The sequence below is a fragment of the Semicossyphus pulcher genome, unplaced genomic scaffold (assembly GCF_022749685.1).
Source record: "Semicossyphus pulcher isolate SPU_LCO1_2020_fin unplaced genomic scaffold, fSemPul1.0.p SCAF_12, whole genome shotgun sequence".
Lineage (NCBI taxonomy): Eukaryota > Metazoa > Chordata > Actinopteri > Labriformes > Labridae > Semicossyphus > Semicossyphus pulcher.
The window spans coordinates 17,350,592-17,372,213 of NW_027211626.1; the positions used below are offsets into that span (position 1 = coordinate 17,350,592).

The following is a 21,622-nucleotide window of genomic DNA, read 5'->3' on the forward strand; positions in this document are numbered from 1 at the left end:
TTATGCCGCCTCGACACAAAGCCTCCTCTCCGAACTATTTATTGTCTGTTTTCACTCCTGCCTTGAAATGTGTTGAGCGGCTTTAATGTCAGTTGAAACCTAAATCTGCTTCCGTGTGCTGACACAGCGCGCCACCTTACTTCGCACGCCAAACTCCTGTATCTGCTTTGTGAGTCTGATGTTTTACCTCTATGACCATGTTGATCGGTTTGTAAAGAGTACGGTTGTTTCTTAGTATTTAAAGCCACGTTATCCTCATCATATAACTTGGTAAAGGATTTTAAGCTCGACCCTAAGCCCACAAAGCCTCACAAAAGAGCATTTGAGAAACACAGATTTTTAAAGTGAAACTCCTTTTAACTGTTTATTTTAATCGCCGGGGAGATGAGTTTGTTTTGGAGAGAACAAACTACTGCAGATAATTCGTCTTCTGGTAAAAAAGCACTGAAAGGTCATTTCACGGCCTACCGTGTTGTGCTCTGCGTTCAGTGACGCAGCTAAAAAACAACAAAGGTTCAGACATTCAACTGACAAAATGTGAGCCGACTCAGAGTCCTTGAAATCTTCTTCCTGATACAAACACAATTTTCCCTCCTCTTCTTCGCCTCCACTCGTCTTTTTTTTCCTCTCATCATCGTGTGCGCCCTGCGCCAAACCAGCCAGGAGAGAGTATTTAATGTCAACAGCAATCACACACACACATGCGCACACACACAGGCCTGCACTCAACCACTAAGGCAGCCCTATAAATGGTTTATGTCACAATCTTTGTCAAGCACCCCCACACACCCCCCCACCCATCACAGTATCACACAATCACTAACACAAACACACACACACACGCTCCCTCAAGCATCAGCCATGGAATTGAAAAGCCACTTCAGAAATATACTGGAGCTGTGGCAGCCCTGCAGCACGTATGTGTGTGCGTGTGTGTGTGTGTTTTCATACGGGTTTGCGTTAGTGTGAGAAAGTGTGCAATGCTGCAGTCTTCAAGGCGGGGACGTAAATGGATCGCTGAATGGTTGTGGTCAAAAGGATTTGACCTATTTGCAAGGCGGCTGCTTTTGTGTGTGCGTGGGTGAAAACGATAATGAGAGGGAGGGCGTGAGTTGGGATTTGTGTGTGTGTGTGTGCGCACGTGCAAAATGTGAACTCCCAAATGAGGCTGTAATGAGTTTTAATGCCTCCCCATATGGATTTCACATATGGAGTAATTAATTTACAGTTTTACATCCAAGTGAAAGTCTCATCCAGAGCAGAAAGACCTTCTTTGATCATCAACATTACGAGCAACAAAATGCTAACGTGCGGTGACAAAACATGTGACTCCAGAAGGCTTAGAAAAACAGGGGAAGACAAAAAGAAAGTAAAGAGCTTTGGAGTGGAGTAAAGAGGATTTTCTTTATGTATTACTGTTATTATTATTCAGATGCATCATTTAGATAGAAAGATAAATAGATGGATAGAGAGAGGGAGGGTGGTCGCTTTGCTTGCGGAGACTCGGCGGGTGATGAATAACCCCATCTGCCTGTCATTACTACCAGAGCTACTAGTGCTACACGCGCACACGGCAGAATCTGTCACGGATCCCCTCTAAACAGCCTCGGGGGATCCAGGGAGAGATAAAGAGAGGAGAGAGAGAGAGAGAGGAGATGCTGGGTGTGTCCCGGGCTGAAGATAAGCCCAGAGAGGCCTCGCTAAAGCAGGACAGAACGCACGAGGAGGGTAAACACCTGTTCCCCCCACGCGCGGATATCCAGGCGTACAATCTATTTTTAGCGTGCCATTAAAGCGAGCTAAAAGGCCCCTTTTGTGCTTTCGTTAGCAAGTTGTGACATTAGCCATCGACTGTCTGATTCATTTGTAAAGCCAGCGGGTTTTAAGAGATACCGGCGGCGCTATTACCGAGTCGCCGGTGGCCTCCAGGATCCCTGATGGCTTGTTTAGATGTACGGCCTTTTGAAATGAAGCCCTTCCAGCGATCGATTGAGGTAAAGTGTTGGAGGTTGATTAGAGACATGACCAGAGGTCAAACCAATCTAACTCAAGTTCAAAGCCCCGTTCACAGCACCACTTGTTCAGGCGTTTTCAAGGTGCGCGGCGAAATTAAGGCTTTGATTTATTTCTGTCAGTCCGGCTAATTTAGATCAGTCAGGGCAGCGAGGGCGAATCAGGAGGGTTTGACGTGCTTTACAAACAAAGCTAAACTTGCCCGGGATCATTTCAGAACTCTTACGATGTAATGGAGCTAGAAGAGGAAGATTTGATTCAGCGGGGTTTCCAGTATTTCTTGAGAAGATTGCGAGAAGTTGAGCGCACCATCTTTTACCAATCCCACGCAATACATCATGTAAAAGCTTTTTCAGTGTGTAATATCTTCACATAATTTAAATCCCTCAAGCTGTTCTTGCTTTTTACATTGGGCTCTCAGTGCAGTGCTCTGCCAATTTTACTCAATCCAGCAAGTGGACAGTTTGTAGGCTCTCTAAAGAATAGCTACTTAACTGAAGGTCGAGCCTGGTGTTCAGACTTTTGTGCTGGTTCGTGTAAGACGGACAGACAGACAGGGACACAGTTGGGTACACAAAAACACCTTATGAAACACATATTTTTGTGGTACTATTCTTGGTGACCTACATTTATCTTACGTCAGACTGATGTAACCACTCAGGAAAGAGCCTATCAAGGTGAGAACACATCTATATTTCATACCGCCATGTTTTACCTTTCACGATCAATAAGTGGACCTCAGAACAACCGTCATCTTACCTTAAACCAAAACGCTCGGTGTCACATGTACAGAAATATGGAGCGACACAATAAAAGACTGACTTCGAAACATGGCTTCCGTTATGACAGACTTTTTCGCTTTTCAATGCGACTCAAATCTCCGACTCTCTATCTGTGTCACCCACAATCGCACACACACCTCTGCTTTCTCCCGTCCCTTTGTGGTGGTTGTGCAGACGCTTTTTGTGATATGTTTTATACGTGTAGAACAAGGCCACTTTGTCTGCCTCTGTCGCACTTTCCTGACACACACACACACACAGACACACACTCACAAAGGCAAAGATAAAGGGAGCGGCATCATTACCTGTGAGCACCAGTGGATATGATGACATACATATGCAATACGTGGGCTTTAAAAGTCCTATCTGTGACTGCTTCTGTCCTCATCTCTACATACAGTACTCATTGATATGTAAAGCTCTCTGTTGGAAAGGTAAAGAGGAAGTCAGTGTTTCAATGACGAGAAAATCTTGAGCCTCAGATCCAGCTCTTTCAAACATTTAATGTAATGAGGCATCTTGGGCTGAGAAAATGTCTCTTGTTGAATCAAGCTGGTGATGCCGTGCAGGGCAGCGTTGGTCGCCCTTCTCCTTATTTACATTGGTAAAACAGAGGCTTAGTGGAACAAACCGTCCACATCCATTCAAATCACCATCTTTGTGTGCTGTGATTCACCAGGCAGTGTCCTTTCCTGATGTGTCACAACATGCGGTGTAAACAAACCCCAACTTAAATCAGGGCAGGAAAGACCATTCATACGTAGACACACATTCGCAATGCATCAGAAAGCAGACTCGTCTTGGCTTCTTCTCTGACAGTACGGAGGTTAAAGTTTGGGGTGAAAAGGTTGAGCCGTGTGAGCTGCCAATCACTGTCCAACAGGAACAAACGAGAGACCATGAAAAGACGAGCATTTACATCACACTCGACTCATTTGTTAGCCGTTTACTGTGCGTGTCTGTGTGTGTGGTGTATTCTCTAACCTCCTACTGTGTCTCCCCGTGGGTCCCGCACGATCATTAAAATAAGAGTGTCCCTTTTACTGCAGCTGACTGTAGTGTTATGTAAATGAGTGACGTTACAGCGCCTCTCTCTCTCACACACACAAACCCTTTACTGCTTTACTACATTGTGTCTGACATCCACCTTCCACTTATATGTAATTGTTGGAAGTTATCACCAACCACTGTTTCCATAACGACAGCCCCGCCTCCTTTTGGACCACCCAGATTTTACTGTCACTGCTGGCTGAGTAAACGGTTAGTTTCTGGAAAGTTCAGCCCCGGTTTGGTTATAAGGCCCTCGAGAGCTGTAACGATTAATCAATTAGTCAACTATCAAATTAATGGCCAGCTATTTATATAATCAATTAATCAGTTTGAGTAATTTCCAAAGAAAAAAAAAGAAAAATTCTGATTCCAGCTTCTTTAATGTGAATATTTTCTGCTTTCTTTCATCCTTCAGGACGAAAAACAATCGCCTTTTGGTTGTAGCAAAAGCATTTTGGGCTTTGGGAAACGCTAATCAACACTAATTTGACCATTTTCTGAAATGTCATAGAGCAAACAGCTAATAGATTAACAACTAAAGTAATCAAAAGATTAATTCACAATAAGAGTCATTAGTTTTATCCCTTAAGTTGAAATGTTTTTGTGAAACTGCTCATAACTTACATGAAGAAAACTTGCACCTGTTCTCCACCATGCAAACATGTACGCAGGGATTCCACAGGGAACGTATTCAGAGCCCCTGCCGCATCCTCAAAGCTGTTTGAGAGGAGCACCTAGCTTGCCGATTGGGGTATTATGCTAACTTCAAGCTTCATATTTCACTCTGTGATACCTGTCGAGTAGCTTAGCACAATTGCCCTCATACAGCCTCTGCCTGAAACGACTCGGTCAGCTCTGTCCATTTACGAAACCCCGCCCCTACAAGCCCGCTTTCTTCTCATTGGCCAGCTCTCTGAAGCCTGCTGAGACTAAACTTTGTGAAAAAACTGTGTGAAAGCTGGCGTTCACAGCAGCCTGCAGACTGAGCTGAGAAGCCTGGGGATTACTCCAACATACTTTTACCTACAGATTTAAAACTTCACCCACGTTTAGTCTGAACATCCAACATTGTAACATTATATATATGTTTTAAAATGTGAAACAGTGCTGAGTTGGATATACAGGCTTGAAAAAGTTCTATATATAAACCTGTGTGTTTGCATGGATCCTCTTTGTGAATATCTGAGCTCTTACTAAGGTGACCAAGTTGGTCATTCGACCGTGTCGCTGTTGTGTTCCTTTGAAAAAAAATAAAAACGTTGCGCTTCAGGCAAAATTCTTAATGAACCCATTAGACGCAATCAGAGTTGACCTCATTATTAGCAACCAAACAGTTCTTCATTAGCTTGTCATTACATTTGCAAAGCTCTGGATACGGCTTGCACTTTTTCTCTGCTTCAGTTTGAAGTGCGAGTGTGTTCTTTGAGCACTGCGATGCCTATCAGTGTGACCTTTCCACTGATAATAGAATGAAAATGAGGACAATGCTAAAGAGGGATGTTTCTTGGCATATATACCTGAGATGCAAGGTGAATGCAGATGTTAAACTGTATGATGAGCGACCAAGAAGCAAGCACTTCTCCCGAGATGCAACACAACTGAAAAAACTGTTTTCTTTTCAGTCACCGTGAACCAAGAATTTAATGATTTTTGCAAACAAAGTTACAGATAATTTCCCGTTTCTTCTCTCAAAGCATGCCGGCGTATTTTGGGAAGGGAAAAGAATCGAAGACAATCAGTTGCTCCACAAGGTTGAAATTCTTGTCTGAACATATAGATTTTAAGCAAGGACCTCTCGTTCATTTAAAAGTATTTATTGTAGCTGCTACAATCAATCATTGTCAATCACGTCTTTCTTGTACACATTGCCCTGAGTTTCAAATTGTTAGTGTGGAGTTCAGAAAAAGGAAAAGAAGAGGTTGAGGAGGGAGGGAAGAAAAGAAACAAGCAACTATGTGAAATTGGAGAAACAATTTGAGTGGTGGGGACTAAACCCAGACTTTGCTTTGCATGTCCGACCAATCAAGAACGCCAGGCATAACTGGGCCCCAGCTTTGGCCAAAAACCGCACACGAGCTCATACATACACAGGAACTGGAGGCCACAGCCATGGAAAACTCATCAAATTAGGAGTCTGAGAAGACCGAGGAATACGTCTGCGGCAAGAAAAAAAAGCAAGGAGTCGAGATGGCATCCCCTCAAGGCAGGTAGTTTAAATGTGTGTGTGTGATTGCTGTCAGATTCGGTTTGTTTCAACAGAGCTATTCACAGCTGGGAAAAGCAGCATCACACACACACATAAATGTCCCTGCTGCATTGAACATGCACGCCCTGTACCACCAGTTTCCATTCCCCTTTTTGCCTCACTTCTTATTTCTATTCTTTGTCTTCCATTTTTGTACCTTTCCCTTCCTCATTTCCTCCCCTCTCCTCCCCTTCCTCTTTTTCTTTCATATTCTTGGAACAAAAATGCTGCAAAACGCTGACTAGTATCAAAGATGAAGCATCAAGTAAAGCTGCAATTCTCCTTTATATTAAGTCTAATCTGTGTTCCAGCTTCCCAGACGTGGAAGCAACCTCTGCAATCACAACTCCAGTCATTCATTCCAGTCTTCACTTAGGCTGCGAACACGTCTCATCAAGAACTAATAAAGCGATTCAGCCCCCCCCCCCCTCGGTCTTTTCCCACCTGTACTCGCCCTAATATACTCTTATCTTGCAGCTGAAAAGCTTTTCTACTTCACTGCTTTGCTCTCATTTCTCTCCTGCCGCCGTGACTCCTGCACTTCTTACTACTCCGCGCTGCTGATGTTTGTAATCTATGAATTTTACCATATTCTGCTCTCGCTATATGAGTGTCGGTTGCATGTATGAGCACACACATTGGACAATGAGCCGTTTTCAGAGCGTTAAAGGAGCAGTACGCCCCCTGGAAAAAAATCACTGTCAGTCAAAGCTGGTGTTCTCTGTAGTCGACAGAAGCAATGATATTTGAAATTGGCGCCATAGCTGTGGAGAAAGTTGTACAAACAGCTTGTGGTTTCGCCCTTTCTACATTCCTACAACACCCAGCATGCATTGCGCCCCTCCCTCTGAAAGGAACGGCCCAGCAAGAGACACTGGAATGAAATACTACTGTTTGCGCTGCAGGCAATGGCTCAGAGCGATACAGAATCCGAAATACGACGAGAATATACCGGTGGATCGTCTAAAAAATCTTCAGGGCTGACGTCTACATTTCAAACCTGACAATTTTGAATGAGACATGACATCGGAAGCGGGCGTCCTAGAGTGAGGAAGTGTAGTTTTGCGAGCTCCCTCCGTCAGATGACGTGTTTTACGTCGTCTGACGGAGGTTTGGAGAAGCGGATAGGGTCAGAGCGAAATAGCTTTTTTCCTACCATAATGGCATTAGCTCACCATAATAGCATGATAGGACTGAAAATCGGCGGACTGGCCCTTTAAGCAGAGACGTAAATTTAATCTGGTAGATAGAAATGCTGTGATATCCGATCCACCTTTCACTGGAGTGTTAGCGCTTAAAGACACCTGTGTTAGAGGTAAGATAGGGAAGCAGGTATAGAGGCTTTGACTGTATTGACATGTTGTGATTAAAGATTGTGCGTGTATGTGTGTGTTGACCTGAATTATACCGCTCTGTGTGTTATCTCCCCAGCTGTCTGTCTCTTGTGTCTGTCGTCTGTCCGTTTGTGTCTGTGCCTTCAGGCCTCAATCTTTTGTTGTCCTGGACAGATAAAGAGATTGGGTCGCAGAGAAAAGAGGCCTACAAAATCACTCACACACACACACACATGGATGCACGGACGACCATGCGCACACACACACACAATCAGATGGTTCTTCGGATGAAAGGGTCATTGTGGCAGCGCAGCTACAAATCCTGGCAGCACTCAACAGATAAAACACACACACACACACATTGAAAACACCAAAATTCTTGTTGGACAAAACGCTCCTTGTCTTAAAACCTGAGAGTCCGACCCGTCTAAACACACACACACACACTGAGCCTTCCACACATGCTCCCGGACTCATAAAGGTGGATTACCCTCATTTACAAATGTATGGCTTTGTGACTGAGCCATTAGCAAAACTAGTGGGAGCACAACCTGATGAATTATTCAGCGCCTCCTTAAGGGTTAAAACAGGCGGAAAATACGCTTGTTAAGACCTCAAAGACCAGACGGAATACACATTTAGAGAGGAAAAAGAGGCGACGAAATACAACAGGCGGAAAAAGAGGAGAGTGAAAGCTTGTTAGAAGTTTCAGTAACACGTATTAAATATAAAATATCTCCAATCAGTCCGAGTAAAAGTATTAATTGTAAAATATGGAGAAGTTCACAAACATTCAAAGAGAAAGCAACAAAGGACGGATATTTCCTGCTCCAGAAGTTGGAACAATGTGCTACTGACGAAACAGCATGAATTATTCAAAGGCTCTTTACGAGTGCAAACGGGCAGAAAACACACTTGTTAGGAGTTTTTTTAATAATCAGAAAAATACTAAAGGGACATTTCTTTAGAGTTAAAGAGCACATAAAGCCCCTATTCTTAGATGTGATAGGAAAATATCACACAATGACGAACCCAAAGCCTCATATCGAGGTAAAGCGTGGAGGAAAATGTCTGTATGTCTGATTGGAAAAGGGGTGTTGTTTATGACTGTTTCTATGAATGCCTGAGAGTCGTGATGAGTTCTATTTACATGTCGGAGAATAAAAAAAAAAGGATGTACGCTTCACGTGCAGACACACGAGCGAGAACGAGCCGCAGGAACGACACATCCCGTCCGTAGAGAGCGCCGATCAAAACCCCTCCTGGTGATTACATGACTCGGCGGCCTTGGGAGAGCTAGGTAAATCAATCAAAAACAACCCTCTCCTCCGACTCCTTCCCTCCTTGTCTCCCCCCCTGCTCCTCCCTTCCATCTGTCCCCTTCCTTCCCTCTTTTTCTTTCTCCTCCCGTCCCCATCTCTCTCTTCCTCAAACCTTCGATCTTCCTTTCTGTATCCATCCAGGCGTGTATAAGTGAGTGTGGCAGGCCTGGTTTGTGTGTCTTTGTGCATCACTGCTTTAGACTAACAAACCCCCACCCGATACCCTCTCTTCTCCCCCCTCTCCCCCTCTCTCTCTCACTCTCTCTCTCTCACACACACTCGAACATACAAATTCAAAAGGCCGAAGAACGTTTTGAGAGTCATGCCAGATGTTCCAAGCATCATATTCACACAGTAACATCCTCTCCTCCTCATTTTCCTTCGCTGTCTCTTGTTGAGTGCTTTTTTGTCCGCGTTCCTCCTTTTTTCTCTCCCTCATCTGGCCTTTTATTCATTTATTTCCGCCATTTATAGAACCTCATCTCACATTTACATCCCTTTATTGCTCTTAGAAGATCGGGCCCTTTATTCCACTTCCTGTTTGTTCCATTCCACTCTTTTGTGTCGCTTTGCATCCTCCTCGTTTCTCCGCCAGTGCTTTGAAATCAGTACGCCATCTTCTCTTCCTTTCCTTTCTTTGCCCTTTCCCCTCCTCTCCTCTGTTTCTCTTTTCCTCCCATTCACCGTCAGTGCCGTTCTACATCCTGCAGTCGTGCGGTCCATTCACTTTCAGCTCAATCGGCTTAAAACATTAAAGTGAACAGTAGCTTTCTGCTATCGAAGGCAGATTCAATAGTCTCAATATGACAGATGTGCATCTTCATCCTTCCTTTTCCTCTCTCTCGCTCTCTACTATTCTTCAATTCTTCGGGTCTCCCGTGATTAAACTGACTCAAACTGTATTGACTGTCGTTCTTTATCGCTCGCTTGCATTTGACGCCATGTTTCTTTCACAACCATCTGCATCCCTGTTCCCCTCCATCTTTTTCTCATTTCCTCTTCTGTTTTTATGCTTAATTTCTTGCCCCACATCCTCCTCCCTCCCCATCATTCTCTCTCCCTCCCTCTCTCTCTCTGAGGTCTGTTGATTCTTTACTGAGGCCGTTTTTTCCCTCCCTCGGCTGTCAGAAGGAGATCTGATGGACTCAACCACGATAAACAAATTCTAAGTCTCCCACTTTGGACAATAGAGCGCACACACACGCACACACACACAGGAGTACTTAAATGCAAAACAGATGTGGGACAGAGAGAGATGATCAGGAGGGAGAGCGGGTGGACTGATTTGCACACCTATTCATTTTTAACGTCTCTTGGGGTTGCAAGCTGAGGCTCCGCTTTCGTCTCTATCCATCTCTCGGATCGCTTTCTCTATTATTGCGCCTAAATTTGTCCTTCCCTCTCTCACTATTATTCCTGCATACATCTTTTCCTTAATACTATTTTAATCACCACTTTTCCACCATGACTTTTGGAGAAGCACGGTTATCTCTAATCCCACCGTCCATTCAAAACTCCATCTGATATCCACTTTGCGTCCTCCAGACTTTCTTTCTCCATCCTTTCATCCCTCCATCCTGCCACACTTGCTCATCCACGTCCCTCTTTGCTCCCCCCTTTACTACCAGCCGCCGTCCGTCCAGTCCCGCCCCACCTTCCATTCATCCGAGTATTGATCTAGCTGTCCATGATATGTCACGGTGATTGACAGCTACTAATTGGCTTAATCCCACCCCTGGGGGCTTGTGGCTCTTTGGGCTGATCTGGATACAGCTGTCCTATTGTCCAACAGCTGACACCATGACCCTCGGGAGCCGGTGAGGAAGAGGGGACGAAGAGATGGAGAGAAACCGATACAAAGATTCGCCGCATTGTCACTTTTATTTCCAGCAGAGGAAAATATTCTTGCGCCAAGTTGGTTGGCAAGTAAAAATGTTGTCCTCCAACAAGGGAGGTTGAAATAAAAGCAACTTTTGTTGTGTTGTTTTTTAACTTTAAGGACAAAAGTGTTATTGGCACTAGATGACGCTAACACTTGAAAGCATGATGCCACATCAAAGAGCAAGAACTAGTTTTCTATTACGCTGTTTGCAGCAAAACTGGCTCTTAATTTGTTGGAACACTTCTCCAAAAACTAAAACAACAGGTGATCTAACTATTTTCATTCTTCAGTATTGCAGCATAGAGTTGGGACAAAGTGTGTGTATTCCTTTAACATTACAGCCAGAAGAAACAGAATTTGATGGAGACCTCTGTGCACCGTCGGCAGGCTTTCATCAAGTGTTTTGACGGACGAGTCTCCGACTCAAAGGTCAACACTTCTCTCGGCGCGGTATACGTGCATCAACAACCGCGAGTCCAGTCAGAGCGTCCTTGAGCGAGACAGCGAGTCGAGGAGGAAAAAAAAAAAGAAAAAAAGCGCGACAGTCGCCCAAGAGACGACAGAAGCAGCCCTAAGCAGACCCAGATTAGCTTTGCTCTATTGAGGAGGCAAGGGGCAGAACACAAGGTCTTAGAGGATGCCACTAAGCCTTTAAAGACCACCCTTCAGCCAGGGATGCACTCTCTCCCACCCCCCTATATCCATCCCCATTTATCCAGAAGCTGACACACGGTTTACATTCACATTAGCCCCATGGAGACCTTACAGGCTGAACACTGATGCTCAATGGCAGGTTGTGATCTGTTCACCTAGAAGTCATTAGAGGTTTTCGCAGCTTTGAATCAGATTTAAAGCGGTAAGTGCGTCGACAAACGTTTTATTCCTTTGGAAATATAGGCTTCAGGATAGGTGACGGCTTCATTAATATTTCATTCTTCTTTCATGTCAGATGTTCAATGTTGGACATGACATAAAAAGATTGTCCAATCAGGACGTAGGACATTTAAAAAAATGGGAAAGAAATAGACGAGTCTTGTTTTTGCGGTTGCACTTGAGGAAGATGGAATATGTCGTGTTGTATGCTCGGGTTCTCGATTGATTTGACCTTTGATCCTGCAGCTAATAAAGCAAATACAACACTTGACGAAAATAACTGCTTGAAAGGCTGCTTTCAATAAAGTATTGATCTGTTTGTGACATTTGTCGGTATACACGATTTTAAGCCAATGTGTTGACACGCTTTGACTTCTTCGCCGTAGTTTAAAGAGGAAAAGCAGCCTTCACACCATCTTTTAAATTTACTTTGGATGAATGATGAATGAGTGTTTGTGAGCTGACAGGAACAGGGGGCTGGCACAGAGGTAAGAGGGAGGAATTGATCAGCAATGTTGCGGACCATTACACCTACCATGCATGTGTAATGACCCTAATTACCCCTCTCAATCGCCCTCTCCCGCCCCTCACCCGCAAAACACTCGACTCAATGACAAAACTGGAGGACACAAGGGGTCATTGTGCCAAAACATCCTCCCCTGCCCCCCTGTCTCTCGCTCGCTCCCTCCGTTCTCATTTTCTGTTTCCTCCCGTCGTACCGATCCAAACCAATGCATCAACGCGCTGGATACTTGATAATAATCCCCCCCTCCTCTTCCAGCCCCACACGGTTGTTGGGGCCAAAATCCCCTCCCTTCTTTCTCCAGGTTGACACAGAGAGCCCTTTGTTGATCCGAGCAGCAATCACATACCTCAATAAGCCTGCACTGTTGGTTCTCAAGACCCCCATATGAATCACAAATCTCGACTGAAAAAAGTAGTTCCTTTTTGCCAAACTGATGCATGATTTTCTTTGTTGAACCATCTGCAAATTAATTTATTCTCGCGCTCTCCTGTATCCTTGAAAGCTCCAAAATGTCTTTGTGAAAACTTGTCGAGACTCTCAGAAAGAAATATTGACTTCAGAACTTCAGCTTGCAGCTAAGAGGTTAAATTTCTGAACAAAATTCTCAACACCAGCGCGGTGAAGAGTCCTTTAGCAGCTGAACTACTCCACTCCTCTCGGTGCAAATTGCTTGGAATAAATGCATCAGACAAATACTGTGTCTAAAGGATAAATAGAAAATGGAAATCCTCTCCAATGAGAGGAGTTTTTTTTCCCTTTCTCGCCTCCAACTGTCACAGCGAGATACTTTCTTTGATATATTTCTTTTCATCTGGAGACTGAAACCTGGTGACACGCGCCTCTTACTGCTCTAAACTGCTCTTAAAGATTGGCGCGTTGCATCGTTGAATAAAATATTAGCATGCTCTGTGAATAAAACATCGGGACTGTTTTCTCATTTAAAAAGGTCAAAACAGCTGTCTAGACAAGCTTTGATGTATCTACCCCCTGAATGCTTGCCCCACACACACATACACACACATTAGCATTATTACAGTGTGCTTGTAAGGACTTCACAAACTCCTAATCAATACCAGATCCTTCTCCGCCGCGCTACACGTCTGCTTTTTGGAGTAAATTCCAGGCCTTTCTGTGGCTTTGCAGGCACCTGGATGACATAACACACACAAACAGCACATGCAGCCCAGAGAGCCACCATACATATTTCACCTTTAAGCGACACAGACACAAGCAAACCGCCTGAGTCCACTTCACCGTTGTTGTTCTTGACGCTCATGCTCAGGCGCACAAACACACAGGCCACACGGTGACCTTGCACGGTCAGCTTTCGCACTTGTGTGTGGGAACACCTCCGCGCGCGGGCGATTGGAGTGACGTGCGCGCACGCACAGAGACAAAGAGACCGGGCTCGCACGCGCACACACTGTGACCTCGTTTGCTCAACCTTGCCAGTAGAGTATAAACAGTGTTGATGCCACTCGCTTTCGTAACATCACAATAAAAATAAACACGGCTGTGACAAATTTGATGTCACTCCGCATCACCATTGAAAACACGTATGATGTATGAAAATGGCTCAAAGCAACTCCTACTTCTCTTGCTTTAAAAATAACTCCAAAGGGATTATCTGCATACAACCACATAAAAAACAGCCATATCTAATATAGTAAACATCCAGTATCTAATGAAATATGGTCTTTAACTTCAGAGTCAAGTTAAAGGAACTCTCCCTCACGTACTCCGCGAGGTCTAAAGGGCAGAATCAACCGTGGTTTTCCTGAATCCATCCGTCTGAATGTCAGGTGTTGATTACATTTCAAACACGGATTCATGTCAGTGTGAAAAAGTGTCTGGACAGCTGGTGATCTGCCTTGTATCAGCCCTTTCTCCACACACATATATATATATATAGCTACGGCCTTCTATAGTGAAATAACAATTAGCCCGTGCTAGAGGAGGCTGTATCTGTCGTTCACTGCTTCTCCTTTCACCGAAAAGGTCACAGCAGTCACAGCTGCAACTGAAACCTAAAGAGGCAGTGGAAGCAGGAGATAAAGCCGGACAAAGCCTGAGAAATGGACACTATTTGGGTGAAGAGACACGGAGAAAAGATAGCGAATAGAGAGAGAGGGGGGGAGAAAAAGCAGATATACTAATACAAAATGTACAGGACGTGAGAAAAAGAGATGTCCTGAAAGTGACCGAGTCACGGTGAGATAAAGAAATACTGCCGTTTGCATTGCAAAAAGTGGAATTAATGCTGTCCGACGATGAAGCGGCAGTCGTATTCAATCATATTAAACCGTTAAAAGTGTCACGGTCGATGAAGAATGGCTGGAGAGGAAGAGGGAAAGATGCAAAACAAGGGAGTGTGGGAGTTAGCATGAGGGATAGCAGGAGTAAAGGGAAATAAAGAGACACATGTACGCAGAAAGAGACATGTTATTATGGTAAAGAGGTCAACCCTGCAGTAATGCTCTGTCTCGTAGAAAAGGAAACAGGCTTTTTGTGTGAATCAGGCTGCGCTGTTATCTCGATTTCTCTCTGTATGTGTGCGCACGCGGCGGAGCCGTCATCTGCCGCCACGCCGTCACATCAGAGCTCGCAAAGGGGTGCACTGTTTGTGTGTTTAGTGTGGGATTAAGGCAGCAGTTACGTAATCTCAAGGCCTCTTCTGTGGCAGCAGAGTGTGCGAGGATAAACACAAGACAGAAACATTATTATCTTTGTTGCACACCTTCGTATCTGCAGAGCTGGATCGATGACGGCTCCGTTCATACGAGCAGTCTGGAGTTTTTTATGGAGTGCATCATTAGTAAGAAGTACCGAGTGTGAGAATCGTCTGCGCACCTCCTTGTGATGCTTAATTTAGCTAACATGATATGAAGTGAAAGCTGTTTTATATCTATCAATAAGGCTGAATTAAATCAGCATATCTTTCACAGTCAGGGTTATTTTTGGAAGTATTTTATGTGCCTTCTTTACGTCTACAGCGCGGCGGCGATGAATAAAGAAAAGAGGAGGTGGTGGGGAGAAGGTGAGGAAGCGGGGGAGTAGGTAAAGATAGGAAGAGAGGATATGGGAATGGGTGGAGAGGAAGAGGAGAGAGAAAGAGACAGGAGGGGATGAGAACTACGAGATAAGTCCCAGCGTGATCAAAGCATTACTTTGACATCAAGAGCAGGCCTTGCCAGCACGCTGACTGGTTAATGTAGGAAATGCACAAACGCACTCTGAAACATTAAAATATGTGTGACTAAGAAGCCTCTTCTCATATTTATCAAAGTGATACGCATATACGCCGCGAGATAGAGCGGGAAACTATAGACATTTTTAACTCCTAGCTGTCCAAACATGGACTAAAAACCTGAATCCTCATCGCCCGAACTCTCAGCAGCTCCTTAAAACACAGGTGAATCATGGGTAGAAAATCCTGTTGCCTCACACCCACTCGTACCAGAACGCAAGCGGAAAAGAATGAGCTCGCAGACAGACTGTCATAACCAGCTCTACTCTCCAGACAGGCAGGACAAACAATCAGGCTGTCGCTTGAAGAATCGCTTGTCGTGACTCTATGTTTGTGACATTTCTGGAAATAACACAACCTACAAACGTTATTTTTAAAGTTCCAGCCTTAACTCTCACTACGAAAAACACACTGCATGCTTTTCCTTCAGGAGCTGTGAACCCCAATAGAAAGATGCTAAAGATAACCACATAGTGTGGTTAGGGGGGGAAAAGCAGACGTCAAACACGGGGATTATAGGCCATTTATTTCCAGAGAGAATGTTTTCACAAATAGGCGCCAGAGCCCCCTCCTCTCACCACGACATCGGACACCACACATCATAACAATTTGCGTGCGTTCTGCCCTCCGGCTATTTGTTCAGCATGTTCATTATGCAGCTATTTCTGTCCTTTTTCGTGCACCGTGTCATTTAATTTCAATCCTCACTTTCTTGCGGCCTAAATGTCGCTGAAACAAAGAAACAGAAATATGCAGGGGAGGGACCGATGACAAATGTTTTCGGGCCGTGCAAGGTCACAGCTACACGGTTTTAAAAGCGGTGAGCCAGCGGGACGCCATTTTTTTTCATCAACTATCAGTGTGTTTATCTGCTTGTCCCTTCATCCACCCCCTATCATGCAGAGTCCTCTATGCAACCCTGCTCATAATCAGATAAGCTCCATGCAGCATTTACTGTTTTGGCTGACCACTACGGCTATATTTGTGCGTGTGTGTGTGTGTGTCGCTTTCTTTTGGGCCTTATGACAGGTTGATTCTGGTTTCACCGTCTGTGTCAGCACGTGCGCCGCAAAATACATTCTGGTTTCCAGGTTTACACGCACCTGTTGGAGGCCGATCTGTCAGCTGCAAACATGGACACAACACATGCACGCTCGCATGATATGAATGCATTTATGTATAGGATGCAAACAGAAACACACACACGCACACACACACACAGTGTACCCTGAGGCAAAAGCCGTCTGCCCACAGAGTTCACCTTTACAAATGTGTTCCATCAGCAAAATTAACTGGCGACAATTAACATAACCGTGTTAATTATGATAATCAACAACACAACGTGTGCAAATACACACTCAGACCTGTGTGTGTGTGTGACAGAGAGAGTGTGTGAGAGTTTGAGTTTACATGTTGGGAAGCTTAGCAGAGAGGAACGAGGAGAGGGAGAGATAGACAGAGAAAGCATGGGTGAGGTAAGCTGATTGATAAAATATAAAATACACTGAAAATCAATAATTTGTTGAACTTTTTGAGGGAATAAACTCATTTTTTCTTCTCCTTTTTCGCCTTTTTTGGTGCATTTTATGAACTAAAGTGAGCGGAGTGATGTTAGACAAAAATATGTAAGAGATAAATTAATAATCAAATCGACGTTTGGTTGCAGAAAGCGAAGAAGAGTGCGGAGAGCAGGCGGTAGAAAAGAGAGACAGTGAGGGCAGACAGCTGTAAAGGACGGCTTCACTGGTGGGTCCACACACACACACACACACACACACACATACACACACACACACACACACACACACACACACTCATTGTTAATTATTATACTGAATAATGAGAAGCAAACGACTCATTAAATCTCTCCTTGACCCGCACGCTTAAACCCGCCTCTCTTCCTTTCTTCCTCGCTGGCTCCACTGTACTCCACACAAAACCCGTCAAACCAGGAGCCTCTCAGCTGTGAATTATTAATTGGCTTTAAAACAAACCCCACAAAATAATCACTGACCCTAACGTGGAGCCGTTTTGCAGCAAATTGATTGCAGAATTCAGAGAATTTAACATCCGAGACGTCCCTTCCCTTCCCTCCCTCTTCTTCCTTGTTTTCCCGTCTCCCGCTCTCCCTGCTGGATTCTGTCCACCAAAGCGAAAAATGCAGTTAAAATTGGCCTGTAAAAAAAAACAACCTTGCTTTTCTTTCTCTCATGTGACCGTTGTCATGAGACCGCAAACCACCTGACTGTACCCGACGACTGTCACAGAAAACAAATTACACCGGATTACATAGATGTGCTGCACAATATACATTCAACACCTGCGGTTTGCAAATCATTCGCCTTTACACGCAGGCGTTCATGCAGGAGAAAGTTTACACACACGCACACACAAAAACACAAGGTGCTCTAATCAATATCGCCGCCTATCTGAAGCAATCAATTCTCATTCTAATCCGATCAATGCCCCTGTCAACGCTGCGTTCTGATCATCAATAGCCCGATCGATGAAATCGCTCGTTAATCCCGAATTAACATTGATCCAGGTTCCAGCCGTTATCGCAATTACAGCACGGCCTCGTCGCCGGGCGGTAAATCCACGCCGTCTGTTCCCCGCTCTGTCTCGCGTGCGGCGGAAAAGGTCACGGCGACTGTAGAGCAATATGCAGCCTGCTCCTGCAGAACAACTGATAAAGCTTTTAATTTGAAAGGCTGCGTGAGAGGTGATAAAAAAGCAAATCAGGTTGAAAAAGTCCACATTTAATTGAGTGTTTCTCTGCCTCCACATGTTCCTTATTTAATTGCTCTAAGTGTTGTCCTTGCTGTTGTCTGGTATTACTTGCAGAGCTGTTTTCTTCTCGCCCAAGTCCTTCAGTTCTTTGCGTCCATCCAGTTTATCCTTGAGACTACTTTAAATGACTTCAATGTGACTTTCTTCATCAAGTAATAAGAGCACGGGACATATTCATGAATTGCCGGATTGTTTCTTGGCCCGAAATTATGTAATAAAACGGACACACACTTTAGCTTTACGTTCAATTAGTAAACTTCCTCTGTCCTTTTTAAGGGTGACAAGATTATCTCCCAGCATGCATTCTGTGAAGACAGGAAACACCCTCAAAATATGGGAACAAAGATAGGAAATTATTCTCTTTAAAGCCACTCATCATACTTGGAATGAGGTTTATAGCGTAGCTTTAGGGCTGTACCTAACAGGTTGAGCTCTTCAATATATAATAACAGGGTTCGACTACAGTTCAGAGCCACAGCAAACTCCTTTATCAGCCCAAATGAGTCTCATGTACGTCCTTGAAGTTCCCATTTACCGAAATTTTCCATCAGCACTTGAATACCAAGCAATAAGACAATATCAGCCAACTTTTTTTTAGTGCTTTAAGTCGCTTCACCCTTGTTTTTTAACTGTAATTCAACTGAATGAAAGACTTTGGTTAGCAAGAATGCTAAAGTTTGCCGCAGCTTAGCCCCAGCCAACCAGAGGCCCAGCAAAAAGGCATTGTAGAGTCACAGATTTTTAAAGAGGGGGTATTATGCTGTTTCACATTTTAAGACATATATATAATGTTACAATGTTGAAAGTTCAGACTAAATGTGGGTGAAGTTTCAAATCTGTAGGTCAAAGTATGTTGGAGTAATCCCCAGGCTTCTCAGCTCAGTCTGCAGGCTGGTGTGAACGCCAGGTTTCACACAGTTGTTTCTTCACTATGTCACAAAGTGCAGCCTCAGCAGGCTTTAGGAGAGCTGGCCAATCAGAAGAAAGCGGGCTTGTAGGGGGCGGGGTTTCTTAAAGGGACAGAGCTGACTGAGTCGTTTCAGGCAGAGGCTGTTTGAGAGCCTGCACAGAGCACCAGCGTGAGAAAAATGAGGAGTTTTTTAAACTGTGAATTATGCTAAGCTACTCCACAGGTATCATAGAGGGTAATATGAAGCTTGAAATTAGCATAACACCCCCCCTTTAAGGTTATTGAATGGGCATGCTCCTCTCAAACTGTTTTGAGGATGCAGCAGGAGCTCTAAATACGTTCCCTGTGGAATCCCTGCATACATGTTATTAGCATAATGCCCCCCTTTTAAGCTAAAATTGCTTCAATTCAGTGTTTTTACTCGTGTAATTTAGGTGGTATGTTTGTTTTAGAGAAACAAATCATGTGAATGATGATTACTAAAGATCATTTTAATAAAAGCTAGAAAGAAGAAACTTGCTAAGAAACTTGCAGTGCAGAGCTTGATTGAGGAAATGCGAGTTAACTCTAGTTCTTCTCGACTCACTGGCTTTTCTTCTCGTGTGGATTGAAAGCATCACAAACTTAATGAACTTAAGAGTAGCTCATGATGTCTGTCCAGCGCAAATGTTTGACTAAAAGAATGGAATAAGATCCGACTACATCGATTCATTTCAAAAATCCTTGTTTGTCATGTGTTGAACTTGTGTCTAAATCAGCGTCTCCACTTCATGGTCTCGAACTTCCAATGCTGCTGGAATGCAGAACACAGCAGCACTAAGTGAAACCACATGAGCGCAAGGAAAAGAAACATACAAGCTCGGCGCTTAAAGGCCAAGAAAACTAAACCCCCGAACATTATACAGCCATGAAACTGTGTCAACAGCAGAGAACCACCTGTGCTGTCTCACTCCTCCTCTCATGCACCGATACCCAGGAAATCATTTCTCCACCCTCCCACTTCACCCCCTCCTTAAACGCAGACACATCGCCCACCACCCCCCGTCTTTTTTTTTCCTCTCGAGGGCACGCAAAGAGATTAAAGGTCAGAAACACTAATTACTGCGTCCGTCATTTAATCTCGTTGAGGCCGGAGATTAGAGTTATAATCCCATCACGTACTGCCACAGGAAATTATAAATCACTGTAACATCTACCTGGCTTCCCGTCAGTGTTGGAGACGAGGAGAGGAAGACAGGAGGAAAGAGATTTATGAGATTTATGCAGGAGGGTTAAAACTCAGTAAAAGAGAGACAGGAGGCCGAAAACCGTTGTACCAACTTTATCATCGAACCCATGCACCCAGGGACGGGGGAAGCAAAACAAGCTAGCGCAAAGGCAAAAGTGAAAAACCAACCCGACTCTCCCTCAACGCCTCCCCTCTTTCTATACTTCTTTCCCCCCTTCTCTCCCCCTCTCTCTGCGGGAGGTAATGCGAATCTGAGGGTAACAGAAGCCAGTCTGTGGACATGCTTATTCAGACAGACTCGACTTTTGTGTGTGTGTGTGCGTGGTGTGTGTGTGTGTGTTTGGGGCCTGCAGATTGAATCCTGCATCCCTGGGGAGCCTAACTACCTCTCCATCTCTCCGACTGACCCTCTAACCGAGAGAGAGAGAGAGAGAGAGAGACGGAGAGGAAGGGTGAGCGAGAGAGAGGGAGGGAGAAACACAGAGGGCGAGATTTGGAAAGCATCGAAAAGAAAGAAGGGAGAGGAGAAAAAAAAAGAGAGAGCAGGGCAGACGTCGTCGCAGCAGCAAAGCCCAACAGCTCCCTCTGTCGTCACCAAGAAAAGGTCTAGTACCTCTCACTCACCCCTCCACCTCTTCACTCCTCTCTCCGTCACTTCTCTCTTCCTCCATCTCTCTTCCTTTAATCTCCCCCTTTAACAGATTCAAAGACACTACTTCACAGTTCCACGACTTATGAGAAGGAGCAGCTGGCGGCTAATCAAATATAAATATAACGATTACAGTGTTATAAATTAATCCGTCTCTCCCGCCGCCTCCCTGGTGAGCTACGTCAGCAGTGTTTTGGAGTCAACTGCCTTTAAAGTCATTCCAGTAGGAGAGCAGTTTTTTTCTTCTGAATTCAGTCCTGCACATTTCAAGAACTTTGGATGGAATCTACAAGTAAAAAAACACCACATAAGCACATCCTCTCTGCATATCTTGTCTACAAAAGTCACTTAAGGTAAAGACTTCAAATATGAAGCTCCTTTGCTGAAACACAAAGCGCAGACATGTCTCTTTAGGAGGACTTGACAGCACTACAACTAACGCCTGTTTTTGTTTGTCGCTGATTTTTCAGTCGCCCGAGATCAGGTGACTCAACGCTATTATGCATCATAAGAAAGCCGTCACAAACACAAAGCGCTCTGTAACCTTCGCTTGAGTGTGCAGCTTAAGTTGAATACAACAGCCTTCGCTGGCCTAGTTGTGTCTTTTCAAACGCCACTTATGAAGCGTGCACGTTCACAGGTTTAATTATATCTCTGCAAATTATAAGAAACGCGGCCACCAAGCGGAAGACTCACAATGCCGTGTTGCTTGATTTCTTGGGCTGAACATCAGTGAAGAATCGGATACCTCGCGCGGCTTTCATGTGTCAC

The 21,622-nt window shown here is 44.5% G+C and overlaps 1 protein-coding gene across 2 annotated transcripts in view; it reads right to left on the minus strand.

Moving 5' to 3' along the window:
- cdh11 (cadherin 11, type 2, OB-cadherin (osteoblast)) overlaps nucleotides 1–21,622 on the minus strand; it is a 95,169-nt gene that overhangs the window by 70,474 nt on the left and 3,073 nt on the right. The window contains exon 1 of one of the 2 annotated variants that reach the window (XM_069658083.1): nucleotides 17,289–17,368. The exons of the other annotated variant lie outside the window; for it this stretch is intronic. The gene's annotated coding sequence lies outside the window, so the exon portion shown is untranslated. Of the gene's footprint in view, nucleotides 1–17,288; nucleotides 17,369–21,622 lie in introns of those variants that run through there. 2 annotated transcript variants of the gene reach the window in all.